We start from the raw sequence: 13,728 nt of genomic DNA, 5'->3' as shown, positions 1-13,728 counted from the left end.
AGCTTGTTTAAGATTATTGTTTTAAGTCATACTCCCTAATACTTGATTGGCCAAAATACGTACAATGGGTGCAGCTCAATATCAATGAAGTGAAAAATATACTCCACCCACTCTATTGAACTACAAAGTCACCTGGTGGAATGAGGTAGTGCGGATTGAAGAAAAATTGTCTAAACTACATCTATCTATCCATCCCCCTATCTGTCCATCTATTGTTATCACCTATCTTGTGTTTATCTCCTTCCTATATGAAAAGTAGTAGAATCTTTACAAAGTAGCAGTATTGCAGCCAATGAGGTTTATCTGAAGCATAAATATTCCTAATTTAAAACTTTTCCCCAAACCCCCACCATGTTGACTTGAAATATAATCAGCATTAGCAATTTTTTAAAATTGCTATAGAGACTAAAAAAAAGTAGTAGAGCTATAACTTAATTCAAAACAATATAATACAATTTATAAATTAAACACTCATGATAAAAAAAAAACAGAAAGAGATTCATAGATACAGAGAACATTTTGATGCTTGCAAGATGAGAGGTTGTAAAGTACAATATAGGGAATATAGTCAAAAATATTTCAATAAATATCTATGGTGTAAGATGAATATGAGATTTATCGCGGTGATCACTTAGTAAGTTATATAATGTCTAATCACTGTTTTCTATATCTGAAACTAATATATTTATAATATTGTATGTCAATTGTAATTTAAAAATAAAGAAAATATTTAAAGTTAAAAAAATAAACTAATGTTCATAATGGACTTCTTTGGCTATTACAAATAATACCCACTGACATTATTTTTGTTTTTAAATTCCTCAAATATGATAAATTAAAAGTATTATTTCACAGCTCATTTATTATTTTATTTTTTTATAAATAAATTTTTATAAATGTGAGTGGGGTGACATCAATAAATCAGGGTACATATATTCAAAGAAAACATGTCCAGGTTATCTTGTCATTCAATTATGTTGCATACCCATCACCCAAAGTCAGATTGTCCTCTGTCACCCTCTATCTAGTTTTCTTTGTGCCCCTTCCCCTCTCCCTCCTTCCCTCCTGAGCCCCCATCCCCCCCACCCCTGGTAACCACCACACTCTTCTCCATGTCTCTTGGTCTCGTTATTATGTCCCACCAATGTATGGAATCATGTAGTTCTTCTTTTTTTCTGATTAACTTATTTCATTCCGTATAATGTTATCAAGATCCTACCATTTTGTTGTAAATGATCCGATGTCATAATTTCTTATGGCTGAGTAGTATTCCATAGTGTATATGTGCCACATCTTCTTTATCCAGTCTTCTATTGAGGGCTTTTGGGTTGTTTCCATGTCTTGGCCAATATGAACAATACTACAATGAACATGGGGCTACATGTGTCTTTACATATCAATGTTTCTGAGTTTTGGGGGTATATACCCAGTAGAGGGATTGCTGGGTCATAAGGTAGTTCTATTTTCAGTTTTTTGAGGAACCACCATACTTTCTTCCATAATGGTTGTACTACTTTACAGTCCCACAGTTGGCTTCAGTCTCGTTGGTAGTCAAGGCTTGTTAGCGTTTGCAGGATCCAACAATAAGAGAGTCTGTTTTCCTAGAGCCTCTCTCCTAGTCTCTCCTTCCAGAATTAGCAGCCTGGTGATCCAGCTATGAGGCTGCTGTTGCCTCTGACTGGGGAGTTAGAAGCTCAAAGAGCTGGAAAATCCCCACTCTAACCCCACTCAACGCAGGGCTCTGGGTAAGGCTCTGGCAGTCAGAGCTGCCAGCATATTCAGGCGGGGCTGGGAGCCAATTGCTCTCAAGGTGACTTTCAATGAGCCTCTAGGCCTGTTCAGTACACCTAGCACTCTGTGGGACCACTCTCCCCAGGCTTTCCGCACTTTGTAGCCTGTTTTGGCTGGGAAGAAGATGCCCTAGTTGCTGCCTGCAGTACAGGAGGTTTTACCATCTGCCAAGTCCCTCTTGTTAGTGTATATCCCTGAGTATGAAAGCTCTGCCAATCAGAAGTTGCCCCCACCCCTTTAGCAAGAGGCACTAAAAAAATATCATGCCTCTTGTCTTGGATCGCTGATCTGAGAGAAATCTTATCAATTAAAGCCCTGTAGGTCAGTTGGGAGGTGCGCAGACTGTAGGTTAAGCTAATTTCAGTGATTGGATCCACAGATGTGCTCCAGGACAGACTGCAAGCTGCCTGCATGCCCCTCCCCATGCTTGATTGTTAGAAGCTCGGGCGTAGGGAAGTTTGCTTTGGCGCACTCCCTGCTTACCACTGGTGGTTGTGGTGCACTGGGCGCATGGGAGAATGGGGTGCACTGGGTACACAGGTGAGTGGGGTGATCTTGGCACGGGCGAATGGGGTGTTCTGGGCACACCAGTGGCTTGGGACGCTCGCGGTGCATGAGCCCCTGGAGACGCTCAAGGTGCACGGGACACTCATGGCACACGGGCCGTTGGGGACGCTCACTGCATGCTGTGCCACTGCGTGGGGTACGCAGTTTCTCACGCTGCGCGGGCAGCTGCTTGCAGCATGTGGGCTGTTGCTCCCCGAGTGTGGGCGGGCAGTTGCTCGTGTGGGTTGACTCACCGCAGGTACACTCCCTCCTCAGCTGGAACAAACGTCCCTGCCGCAGTAAGCTTCCTCCACACCCTCAGCTCCCTCCCGACTCTCAGTTCCAAGTGAAAGCAGCCCTTTTGCCTTCAGTGTGTATGGAACACCCTGATGCTCCAAGGATAGATTTTTCTTTTCTAGTTGATAAATTTGTTGAAATTTTGGGGAGATCTGTGGGACGCACTGCTCATGGCGCCATTTCCGTGACATCACCCCACCTCTTGGTATCTTAAAAGCCATGCTCAGAATATCTTGCTGAGGGGATTGAGGATCCCCATCCACCTATATAAATCTTTTCCACATATCTGGGCTATTTGGAAAAAGAAAAAATAGTGTTATTAGCTGGATCAAATAAAGAAGGTAGTAGTTTGCAGGAGAGAAAGATTTGGCATCTCCTGTTCATCAGCATTCAAAAGAAATTTAAAGTTTTTTAAGTAAAAAGCATGATATGGTAGACCCATAGTAGTTTCAGGATATGGCTCCCCACTTTTAAATTTTTTTAAATTGAACTTAAAACATTTGCTGGGTACATTTTAATAATACCTTGACTTTAAAGATTGTAAGATATACACATAATTCGAAAGGTATGACAAAATACAGTGAATGCTTTTGCTCCATATGCAGGAGCATTGTCAGTTTAACCAGTTTAGGAAATCCAATAATAGAACAATGCATACAGACAAAGAGCTATAACATGCTTAGCAGCCTCTCCTGTTCTGACAGAGGTTACCATAAATCCAGAATATGTATCCACTGTAACGTGGACATAGGACTGTTTGCCAAATGAAGGTATATGAGTAACATGCATTTGCCAAAGTTGTCCTGGTAGGGGTCCTTGAGGGTTAACTCCAAGTGAAAGGACAGATTATAGTATAGGACCCCTTGGACAGGATTACCCAATCTGCCATGCTGCTTCCCGAACTTTTTATTCTTTATTAATTCTTATTAGTGCTATCAACATGACCACCCTCAGATGCCATTAAGAAAAAGGAAATCAAATATCATGGATACAAAAGATAGAGAAGTAGCACAGATAGATGTGAAAAATCTATGGAGAAAAAATTTAATATATTGGAAACCATGGAGCTAAATGGCAGAGAATTGAAAATAGAAATTCTGAAAATTCTCAGAGATATACAAGAAAACACAGAAAGGCAATTTAGGGAGCTCAGAAAACAACTCAATGAACACAAAGAATATATTACCAAGTAAATTGAAACTATAAAAACAAATCAAACAGAGATGAAAAACTCAATTCATGAACTGAAAAACTAGGTAACAAGCTTAACTAATAGAACAGGCCAGATAGAAGGTAGGATTAGTGACATAGAAGACAAGCAACTTGAGAGAGAAGAAAGAGACTCAAAATTTAAAAAAAATGAGAAAGCCCTACAGGAATTGTCTGACTCCATCAAAAAGAATAACATAAGAGTAATAGGTATATCAGAGGGAGAAGAGAGAGAAAATGGAATGGAGAATATACTCAAACAAATAATAAGACGAGAACTTCCCAAGCCTATGGAAAGAACTAAAGCCTCAAATTCAAGAAGCAAACAGAACACAGAGTTTTCTTAACCACACAAACCTACTCCAAGGCACATATTAATGAAGATGGCACAAACCAACGACAAAGAAAAAATACTCAAGGCAGCCAGGGAAAAGAAGAATACAACATATAAAGGAAATGAGATTATCATCAGATTTCTCAGCAGAAACTCTACAAGCTAGAAGAGAGTGGACCCCAATATTTGAAGCCCTGAAAGAGATGAACTTTCAGCCAAGAATACTATACCCATCAAAGCTATCCTTCAAGTATAAAGGAGATATAAAAACATTCACAAATACAGAAAAGATGAGGGAATTTATCATCAGAAAGCTCCCACTCTAGGTAATACTAAAGGGGGTTTTCCAACCAGATTCAAAGAACAAAATAATACAAAACCACAAGTAACAGCTCCACCAAAAACACAACAAAACCAAACTTATACTGTGATAACAAAAGAAAAAAAAGGGGGGGAGGATGGAGATTAACAGTAGCAAAGGATGAGGAAGCGCAGAAACACTCATAAGATAGGGTACTACAATGAATATGGCAGGTACCCTTTTCATGACTTAATGGTAACCACCCTTGAAAAAACCATCACAGAAACACATGACTTAAAAAAAGTAGCAACAGAGGAAAAAAGTATGGAATACAAACAAACAAAAACAAACGATAGAAAAAAAGAGAAGAATCAAACAACATACAAAACTAACAGAAAACAATTTATAAAATGGCAATAGGGAACCCACAAGTGTCAATAATTACACTAAATGTAAATGGATTCAACTTACCAATAAAAAGACACAGAATAGAAGAATGGATTAAAAAAGAAAATCCAACTATATGCTGCCTACAAGAAACACATCTAAGCAACAAGGATAAAAACAAATTCAAAGTGAAAGGCTGGAAAACAATACTCCAAGCAAATAACATCCAAAAAAAAAAAAGCAGGTATAGCAATACTCATATCTAATAATGCTGACTACAAGACAGAAAAAGTACTCAGAGTCAAAAATGGTCATTTCATAATGATTAAGGGGACACTGAATCAAGAAGACATAACAATCCTTAATATATATGAACCAAACCAAGGAGCACCAAAATATATAAGACAGCTACTTATTGACCTAAAAACAAAAACTGACAAAAATACAATCATACTTGGAGATCTCAATACACCGCAGACGGCTCGAGATGGTTCATCCAAACAGAGAATCAATAAAGATATAGTGGCCTTAAACAAAACACTAGAGCACCTGGATATGATAGACATCTACAGGACATTTCATCCCAAAGTGACAGAGTATACATTTTTCTCTAGTGCACATGGAACATTCTCAAGAATTGACCATATGTTGGGCCACAAAGACAACATCAGCAAATTCAGATAAATTGAAATTGTGCCAAGCATATTTTCTGATCATAAAGCCTTGAAACTAGAATTCAACTGCAAAAAAGAGGAAAAAAACCCCACAAAAATGTGGAAACTAAACAACATTCTTTTAATAAATGAATGGGTCAAAGAAGAAATAAGCGCAGAGATCAAAAGATATATACAGACAAAGGAAAATAACAATATGACATCTCAGAATCTCTGGGATGCAGCAAAAGCAGTAATAAGAGGAAAGTTCATATCACTTCAGGCCTATATGAACAAAGAAGAGAGAGCCCAAGTGAACCTCTTAACTTCACACCTTAAAGAACTAGAAAAAGAAGAACAAAGACAGCCCAAAACCAGCTGAAGAAAGGAAATCATAAAAATCAGAGCAGAAATAAATGAAATAGAGAACAAAAAAACTATTAAAAAAATTAATAGAAAAAGGAGCTAGTTCTATGAAAAGATCAACCAAATTGACAAACCTTTGACAAGACTCACCAAGGAAAAAAGAGAAAGGACTTATATAAATAAAATCCAAAATGAAAGAGGAGAAATCACTACAGACACATATATATACAAAGAATTATTGTAGAATACTATGAAAAACGATATGCCACTGAATTCAACAATCTAGAAGAAGTGGATAAATTCCGAGAACAACACAACGTTCCTAGACTGAGTGATGAAGAAGCAGAAGCCTAAATAGACCAATTAGCAGGGAAAAAATAGAAAAAACTATTAAAAACCTCCCCCAAAATAAAAGTCCAGGCCCAGATGATTATACTAGTGAATTCTTTCAAACATTCAAGGAAGACTTGGTTCCTATTCTACTCAAAGTCTTCCAAAAAATTGAAGAAGAAGCAATACTTCCAAACACATTTTATGAGGGCAACATAACCCTCATACTGAAACCTGGCAAAGATGGCACAAAGAAAGGAAACTATAGACCAATATCTCTAATGAATACAGATGCTAAAATACTAAAGAAAATACTGGCAAATTGAATACAACAACATATTAAAAAAAAATACATCATGATCAAGTGGGATTCATCCCAGAATCTCAAAGTTGGTTCAACATACATAAAACAGTAAACATAATACACCATATCAACAAAACAAAGAACAAAAACCACATGATCTTATCAATAGATGCAGAAAAGGCATTTGCTAAAATACAACACAACTTTATATTTAAGACACTCAACAAAATGAGTATAGAAGGAAAATATTTCAACATGATAAAGGCCTTATATGATAAACCATCAGCCAACATCATATTAAATGGCATAAAACTGAGGACTATCCACCTTAAATCAGGAACAAGACAGGGCTGTCCACTCTCTGCACTCTTATTAAACATGCTGCTAGAATTTCTGGCTAGAGCAATCAGACAAGTGAAAGAAGTAAAAGGCATCCATATCAGAAAAGAAGAAGTAAAGGTATCATTTTTTGCAGATGATATGATCCTGTATATCAAAAACGCGAAGGACTCCACAAAAAGTTTACTAGAAACAATAAACCAATACAGTAAGGTAAAGGAAATAAAATTAACATACAAAAGTCCATAGCCTTTCTATATGCCATCAATGAAATATTAGAAAACGAACTCAAAAAAATAATCCCCTTCACGATTGCAACAACAACAACAAAATACCTAGGAATAAACATAACAAAGAATGTAAAGGACCTATATAATGAAAACTACAACTCATTGTTAAGAGAAATCGAAAAAGACACAATAAGATGGAAAAATATTCCATGTTCTTGGATAGGAAGAATAAATATAATCAAAATGGCCATTTATTATACCCAAAGCAATTTATAAATTTAATGCAATTCCCATCAAAATTCCTATGACATTTTTTAAGGAAATGGAACAAAAAATCATCAGATTTATATGGAAATATAAAAAACCCAGAATAACCAAAGCAATCCTAAGGAACAGAATGAAGCTGGGGGCATAACAATACCTGACTTCAAACTATATTATAGGGCCACGACAATCAAAACAGCATGGTATTGGCAGAAAAATAGACACTCAGACCAATGGAACAGAATACAAAGCCCAGAAATAAAACCACATGTATATGGTCAAATAGTTTTTGATAAAAGGGCCAAAAACACACAATAGAGAAAAGAAAGCCTCCTCAACAAATGTTGCTGGGAAAACTGGAAAGCCACATGAAAAAGAATGAAACTCGACTACAGCTTGTCCCCATGTACTAAATTTAATTCAAAATGGATCAAAGACCTAAACATAAGACCTGAAACAATAAAGTACATAGAAGAAGACATAGGTACTAAACTCATGGACCTTGGTTTTAAAGAGCATTTTATGAATTTGACTCCAAAGGCAAGAGAAGTGAAGGCAAAGATAAATGAATAGGACTACATCAGACTAAAAAGTTTTTGCTCAGCAAGAGAAACTGACATCAAAAGAAACAGACAGCCAACTAAATGGAAAATGATATTTTCAAACAGCAGCTCAGATAAGAGCCTAATATCCAAAATTTACAAAGAACTCATACAACTCAACAACAAACAAACAAACAATCCAAGAAAAAATGGAAGAGGACATGAACAGACACTTCTCCCAGGAAGAAATACAAATGGCCAACAGATATATGAAAAGATGCTCATCTTCATTAGTTATTACAGAAATGCAAATCAAAACTACAATGAGATACCACCTCACACCTGTTAGATTAGCTATTATCAACAAGACAGGTAATAGCAAATGTTGGAGAGGCTGTGGAGAAAAGGGAACCCTCATTCACTGTTGGTGGGAATGTAAAGTAGTACAACCATTATGGAAGAAAGTATGGTGGTTCCTCAAAAAACTGAAAATAGAACTACCTTATGACCCAGCAATCCCTCTACTGGGTATATACCCCCAAAACTCAGAAACATTGATATGTAAAGACACATGTAGCCCCAAGTTCATTGTAGCACTGTTTACAGTGGCCAAGACATGAAAACAACCAAAAACCCCTTCAATAGAAGACTGGATAAAGAAGATGTGGCACATATACACTATGGAATACTACTCAGCCATAAGAAATGATGACATCGGATCATTTACAACAAAATGGTGGGATCTTGATAACATTATACGGAATGAAATAAGTAAATCAGAAAAAACCAAGAACTACATGATTCCGTACATTGGTGGGACATAAAAATGAGACTAAGAGACATGGACAAGAGTGTGGTGGTTAACAGGGGTGGGGGGAGTTAGGACATGGGAGGGAAGGAGGGAGAGGGGAAGGGGGAGGGGGAGGGGCACAAAGAAAATTAGAGGGTGACGAAGGACAATCTGACTCTGGGCAATGGGTATGCAACATAATTGAATGACAAGATAACCTGGACATGTTTTCTTTGAATATATGTACCCTGATTTATTAAAGTCACCCCATTAACATAAATAAAAATTTATTAAAAAAAAAAAAGATACCAAGAGGCAGAAGAAGCCCAATAGAGATCAGGGGAACTATCAGCTTTTAGGATACATCCTTAAAGGCTCCAACACCTCAGAGGGGTCCTATAGGATGCCTTCTGGCTCCTGCTTTAATAGTGGAAACGAAGGTCATTGAGCTAAAACCTGCCAGACTTACATGCCTCTGCTGTGAGGAAACAGGGACACTGGAAGGTAGGCTTTTCCCTCGCTCCTCTAAGGGAGGGTTCAGTCTCTTCCAGCCCTGCTCCAGCCACCTATGACCTAACCTTGCCCAGAATGCTGGGGTTTGCCACTGAAGGCTGAATGTACCCAGGGCCATTGGCCCCATCTACGACACTGTGGATGAGCCTAGGGTATTTCTTCCAAGAAGCAGGTAAACTGATCTCATTTGCACAAGGGCCACTTAACTATGTCTTGCCTGAATAGTCAGGTTTTTTATTCTTCCCTCAAAGATTTCTGTTGTGGGTGTTGATAGTCCTATTTTCTGCTGCTTTGTTTAATATATAGTGTTTCCTTTATTCCTCCTACCTCAATGCCCAACTCATATTTCAGGTTTGGACCTACTCCTAATTTAGAGCTCTCTTTCCCCCTTTTGCCAACTTCTATTATGAATCTACCTTTGCCACCCAGCTTAGTGTATCCCAAGGTTCTCTTTACCAAGCCACAGTCACAGAGCTCCAGGGAAAAGCAACCTGGTCTCATCTCTCCAGGCAGAGGAGAACAGAAGCTACATCTCCACACATGCTGCAGATGGCTTTTCCAATCTCCCTGAATCATTACCAGCTGGAAGCAGCGGTCATTGGGACTTGGACGTAAGCTGCAAAGTATAGAATGGTGACAACAATTCCAGTGCCATGCGGATTTTTTCTGGATGTGGACTTTTCCTGGACTCCTGCTCCTTGTGACAACTCCTAACAGACTGAACTGGGGTTGGGTTGCATTTTTTAGGAATTTGGCATGGTGTTGGGGCCAACTTGGTTATGGATTCTTGCTGTATTGGCCAAGAGTTTGCTTAAAGGCTTTAATCAGTGTAAAAAAAAAATAGAAGACTAGATAAAGAAGATGTGGCACATATACACCATGGTATACTATTCAACCATAAGAAATGATGACATCGGATCACTTATAACAAAATGGTGGGATCTTGATAACATTATACGGAGTGAAATAAGTAAATCAGAGAAAAACAAGAACTGCAGGATTCTACACATTGGTGGGACATAAAAATGAGACTAAAAGACATGGACAAGAGTGTTGTGGTTATGGGGGGGGAGGCGGTGAGGAGGAGAGTGAGGGAGAGGGGAAGGGGGAGGGGGAGGGGCACAAAGAAAACTAGATAGAAGGTGATGGAGGACAATCTGACTTTGGGTGATGGATATGCAACAGAATTGAATGACAAGATAACCTGGACATATTTTCTTTGAATATATGTACCCTGATTTATTGATGTCAACCCATTAAAATTAATAAAAAATTATTTATTTTAAAAATAAATAAAGAATAAAAAGTAAAAAGAAAAAGTAAAAAGAATGGAAAAAAATTTGTAACAAAAAACACAAAAAACCCAATAATAATTTATTACTCCCCCCCTTTTTCTTTCTTCTCTTTCCCTCCTCTTCCCTCCTCCTTAAGAAAATATCATGATGAACTGTGAGTTATATTATGCTAAATGGAACAAAAACTGCCTATAATGGTAGGCCTGAGTTGGGGAGAAGTGTTCAAGAGGCAAAAAAGGAAGTAGGGACCCACAAAATGCAAAAAAAGAAAAAATTTGGGTCAAGTATAAAATGATTTGCTTGTAAGTGATGATTGACTAAGAGATTTAATAAGAGGTATAAGAGGCAAACAGAAAAAAATGAAAGAAAAAAAAAACTATTGTATTAAGTTGAGCAAAAACTAAATAGAATGGAGATCCTGGGTTGAGAGGAATGCTAATGAGTTAAAAAGCGAAGTAAAAAGCACCCAAAATGCCACAAAAAATAAAAAGCTTGAGTCCCAAATTAAATAATTTGTTTGTGATTGAGGATTGAATGAGAGGAATAGTAAAAGGAGAAAAGAAGAAACTAATAGAGAGGGAGAAATAAGAAAAGGGGGAAAAGGAAAAGAAGAAAAAAGAAAAAAAAAAGAAAAAAAGAGAGAGTTAAGGGTTTTGGAGTGCAACCCTCATGGAGAGTAAGGAAGAAGAAAAGAAATAAAATGTAACACTTATGGGTAGTGTAGTTCAAGAAGAGGAAAGAATAAGACAGGCAGAGAATAAATGAACCAAGGTGGAGAAAATAGAAATAATAATAATAAAGGTAAGAAAATGAAAGAAACAAAAAAATAGTGGAACAAGTTATAAAATCTGTGGATTTTTCTTGATTTTGAGAGGTTAACTTCTTCTTCCTCTTTCTCTCCTCTCCCTCTTCCTGGTCAGTGACTCTGTACCCCAGGCTCTGCCCTGTGGCATGCTTAGGTAGGGATTTGCAGTTGATGAGACTCTACGGCGATGTCATATATTAGGCTTCAGTCTTGTTGGTAGTCAAGGCTTGTTAGCGTTTGCAGGCTCCGACAATGAGAGAGTCTGTTTTCCTAGAGCCTCTCTCCTAGTCTCTCCTTCCTGAATTAGCAGCCTGATTATCCAGTTATGAGGCTGCCACTGCCTCTGCCTGGGGAGTGTAAGGCTCAAAAATCTGGCAAATCCCCACTCTATCCCCACTCAATGCAGGGCTCTGAGTAAGCCTCTGGCAGTCAGAGCCGCCAGCATAATCAGGTGGGACTGGGAGCCAGTTGTTCTGAAGGTGTCTTTCTATGATCCTCCAGGCCTGTTCAGCATGCCTAGCACTCTGTGGGACCACTCTCCCCAGGCTTTCTGCACTTTGTAACCTGTTTTGGCTGGGAAGAAGATGCCCTAGTCGCTGCCTGCAGTACAGGAGGTCTTAACATCTGCCAAGTCCCTCTTTTTAGCATATATCCCTGAGTATGAAAGCTCTGCCAATCAGAAGTTGCCCCCACCCCTACCTGCATAGCAAGAGGCACTAAAAAATATCATGCCTCTTGTCATGGATCGCTGAACTTAGAGAGATCTTGTCAATTAGAGCCGCGTAGGTCAGTTGGGAGGTGAGCAGACTGTGGGTTAAGCTAATTTCAGCGATTGGATCAGCCGATCTGCTCCAGAAAGGACTGCAAGCTGCCTGTGTGCCCCTCCCCCGATGCTTGATTGTTAGCTTGAATGGCTGGGTGAGGTGACCCGCCTGCCCAGAGAAGCTCGGGTGTAGGGAACTTTGCGGGAACTTTGCTTTGGCGCACTCCCTGCGCGCCACTGACAGCTGCTGCTCGAGGCGCGAGGCGCAGGTGTTTGCTCGCGTGGGCTGATTCACCACAGGCACACTCTTTCCTCAGCATGAATGTCTATGCCACAGCCTAGCTTCCTCCACACCCTTAGCCCCCCCCCCAACTCTCAGTTCCAAGTAAAAGCAGCCTTTGCTCAGGCTAGTGAGGAAGGCAGAGTGTTTTTTTGTCCGACTTATTTCCTTCAGGGTTGATTATATATTTAGTCAATTTTTTGCTCAATCCTACCTTCGCCTTCAGTGTGTGGAACTCCCGGACGCTCCAAGGATATATTTTTCTGTCTCTGGTTGATGAACTTGTTGAAATTTTGGGGAGATTTGTCGGTTGCACTCTTCATGGAGCCATTTCTTTGACGTCACTCACAGCTCATTTATAAAAAAGGGAATGGTATGTTAGAAATTTAAGCAATGAGTTTAACAACCCTTTTAATAGATAATTCAAGTGAAATTATCATACTTCCTTATGGAATAACTTGTAGCTAATTTTTAAAATAAAAAGAATAAGTACACATTTGTTCTAAATAATTTTTAAGATATCAAAGAAGCTTATATTTTAAAAAGGTATGTCTGGACAAATTGAATCAAAATTTTTTTTCATATTTTAATTGAAAACTTATGCCTCCAATATAATGAGTGTGAATCAATATACAAATATTTCTTAGATATGAGTACTTTTGTTAATTTCTTAATTTAAAATATCAATAAAAATAAGTACTATTTTTCCAATTTTAAAAAAACACTCATCAATTGGTCATATCCTTCTACCCCTCTATTTACATGATAATATATACACACATATAATTTATTACATATATGCATATATATACACATATGTAATATAATATATAATACATAATATATATAACAATTTATTTTATAATGTATATGCATTCTATACTATACAGGCATATTATATAATCTTTATTCAATCACTTTACTGGTAATGTCCTGAAAAAAGTAAAGCTTTAATTGAAATCTTTGGATAACTGTCTGAAGAATCATTTGTTCACCCATTGTTTTATAAAACATTTAATGATCTTACTATAGGGTAGATATTGTGATAATAACTGTGATTTATAACCAAAGTCCTTTTTTTTGCTCTTCTTTTTTTATTTATAGCAGTTATTTATATAGAGAAAAAAATTATCTTTTTATGATATATTGCAAATAACTTTATTCTTTACTTTATCCTATATGTTTGTTTAGGTTTGTTTTTGATTTAGATGTAGTCGAATTTATCATGTATTTGATTTCTATGTTACTGAATTAATCAATGTTTATCAATTCTGAATTTGAATATTAGTCCTAGGAGATATGTATCTTTCAGTACTTGATAGCACATCTAAAAGAGCCAATGTGAAATCTTGGATGTATTATCTTATGAGTCTCTAAGGAAATGACTGT

At 37.7% G+C, this 13,728-nt stretch overlaps 1 non-coding gene across 1 annotated transcript; it reads left to right on the top strand.

Annotated features, from left to right (window-relative positions):
- Positions 1-263: 263 nt before the first annotated feature.
- On the top strand, positions 264-405 carry LOC136384311 (U4 spliceosomal RNA). The gene has a single exon (XR_010747587.1). It is a non-coding gene; the product is annotated as a U4 spliceosomal RNA (small nuclear RNA).
- The last annotated feature ends 13,323 nt before the right edge of the window (positions 406-13,728 follow it).

The sequence above is a fragment of the Saccopteryx leptura genome, chromosome 12 (genome assembly GCF_036850995.1).
Source record: "Saccopteryx leptura isolate mSacLep1 chromosome 12, mSacLep1_pri_phased_curated, whole genome shotgun sequence".
Taxonomy (NCBI): Eukaryota; Metazoa; Chordata; class Mammalia; order Chiroptera; family Emballonuridae; genus Saccopteryx; species Saccopteryx leptura.
The sequence above is the reverse complement of the archived record's forward strand: the minus strand, read 5'-3'. Positions and strand labels throughout refer to the sequence as shown.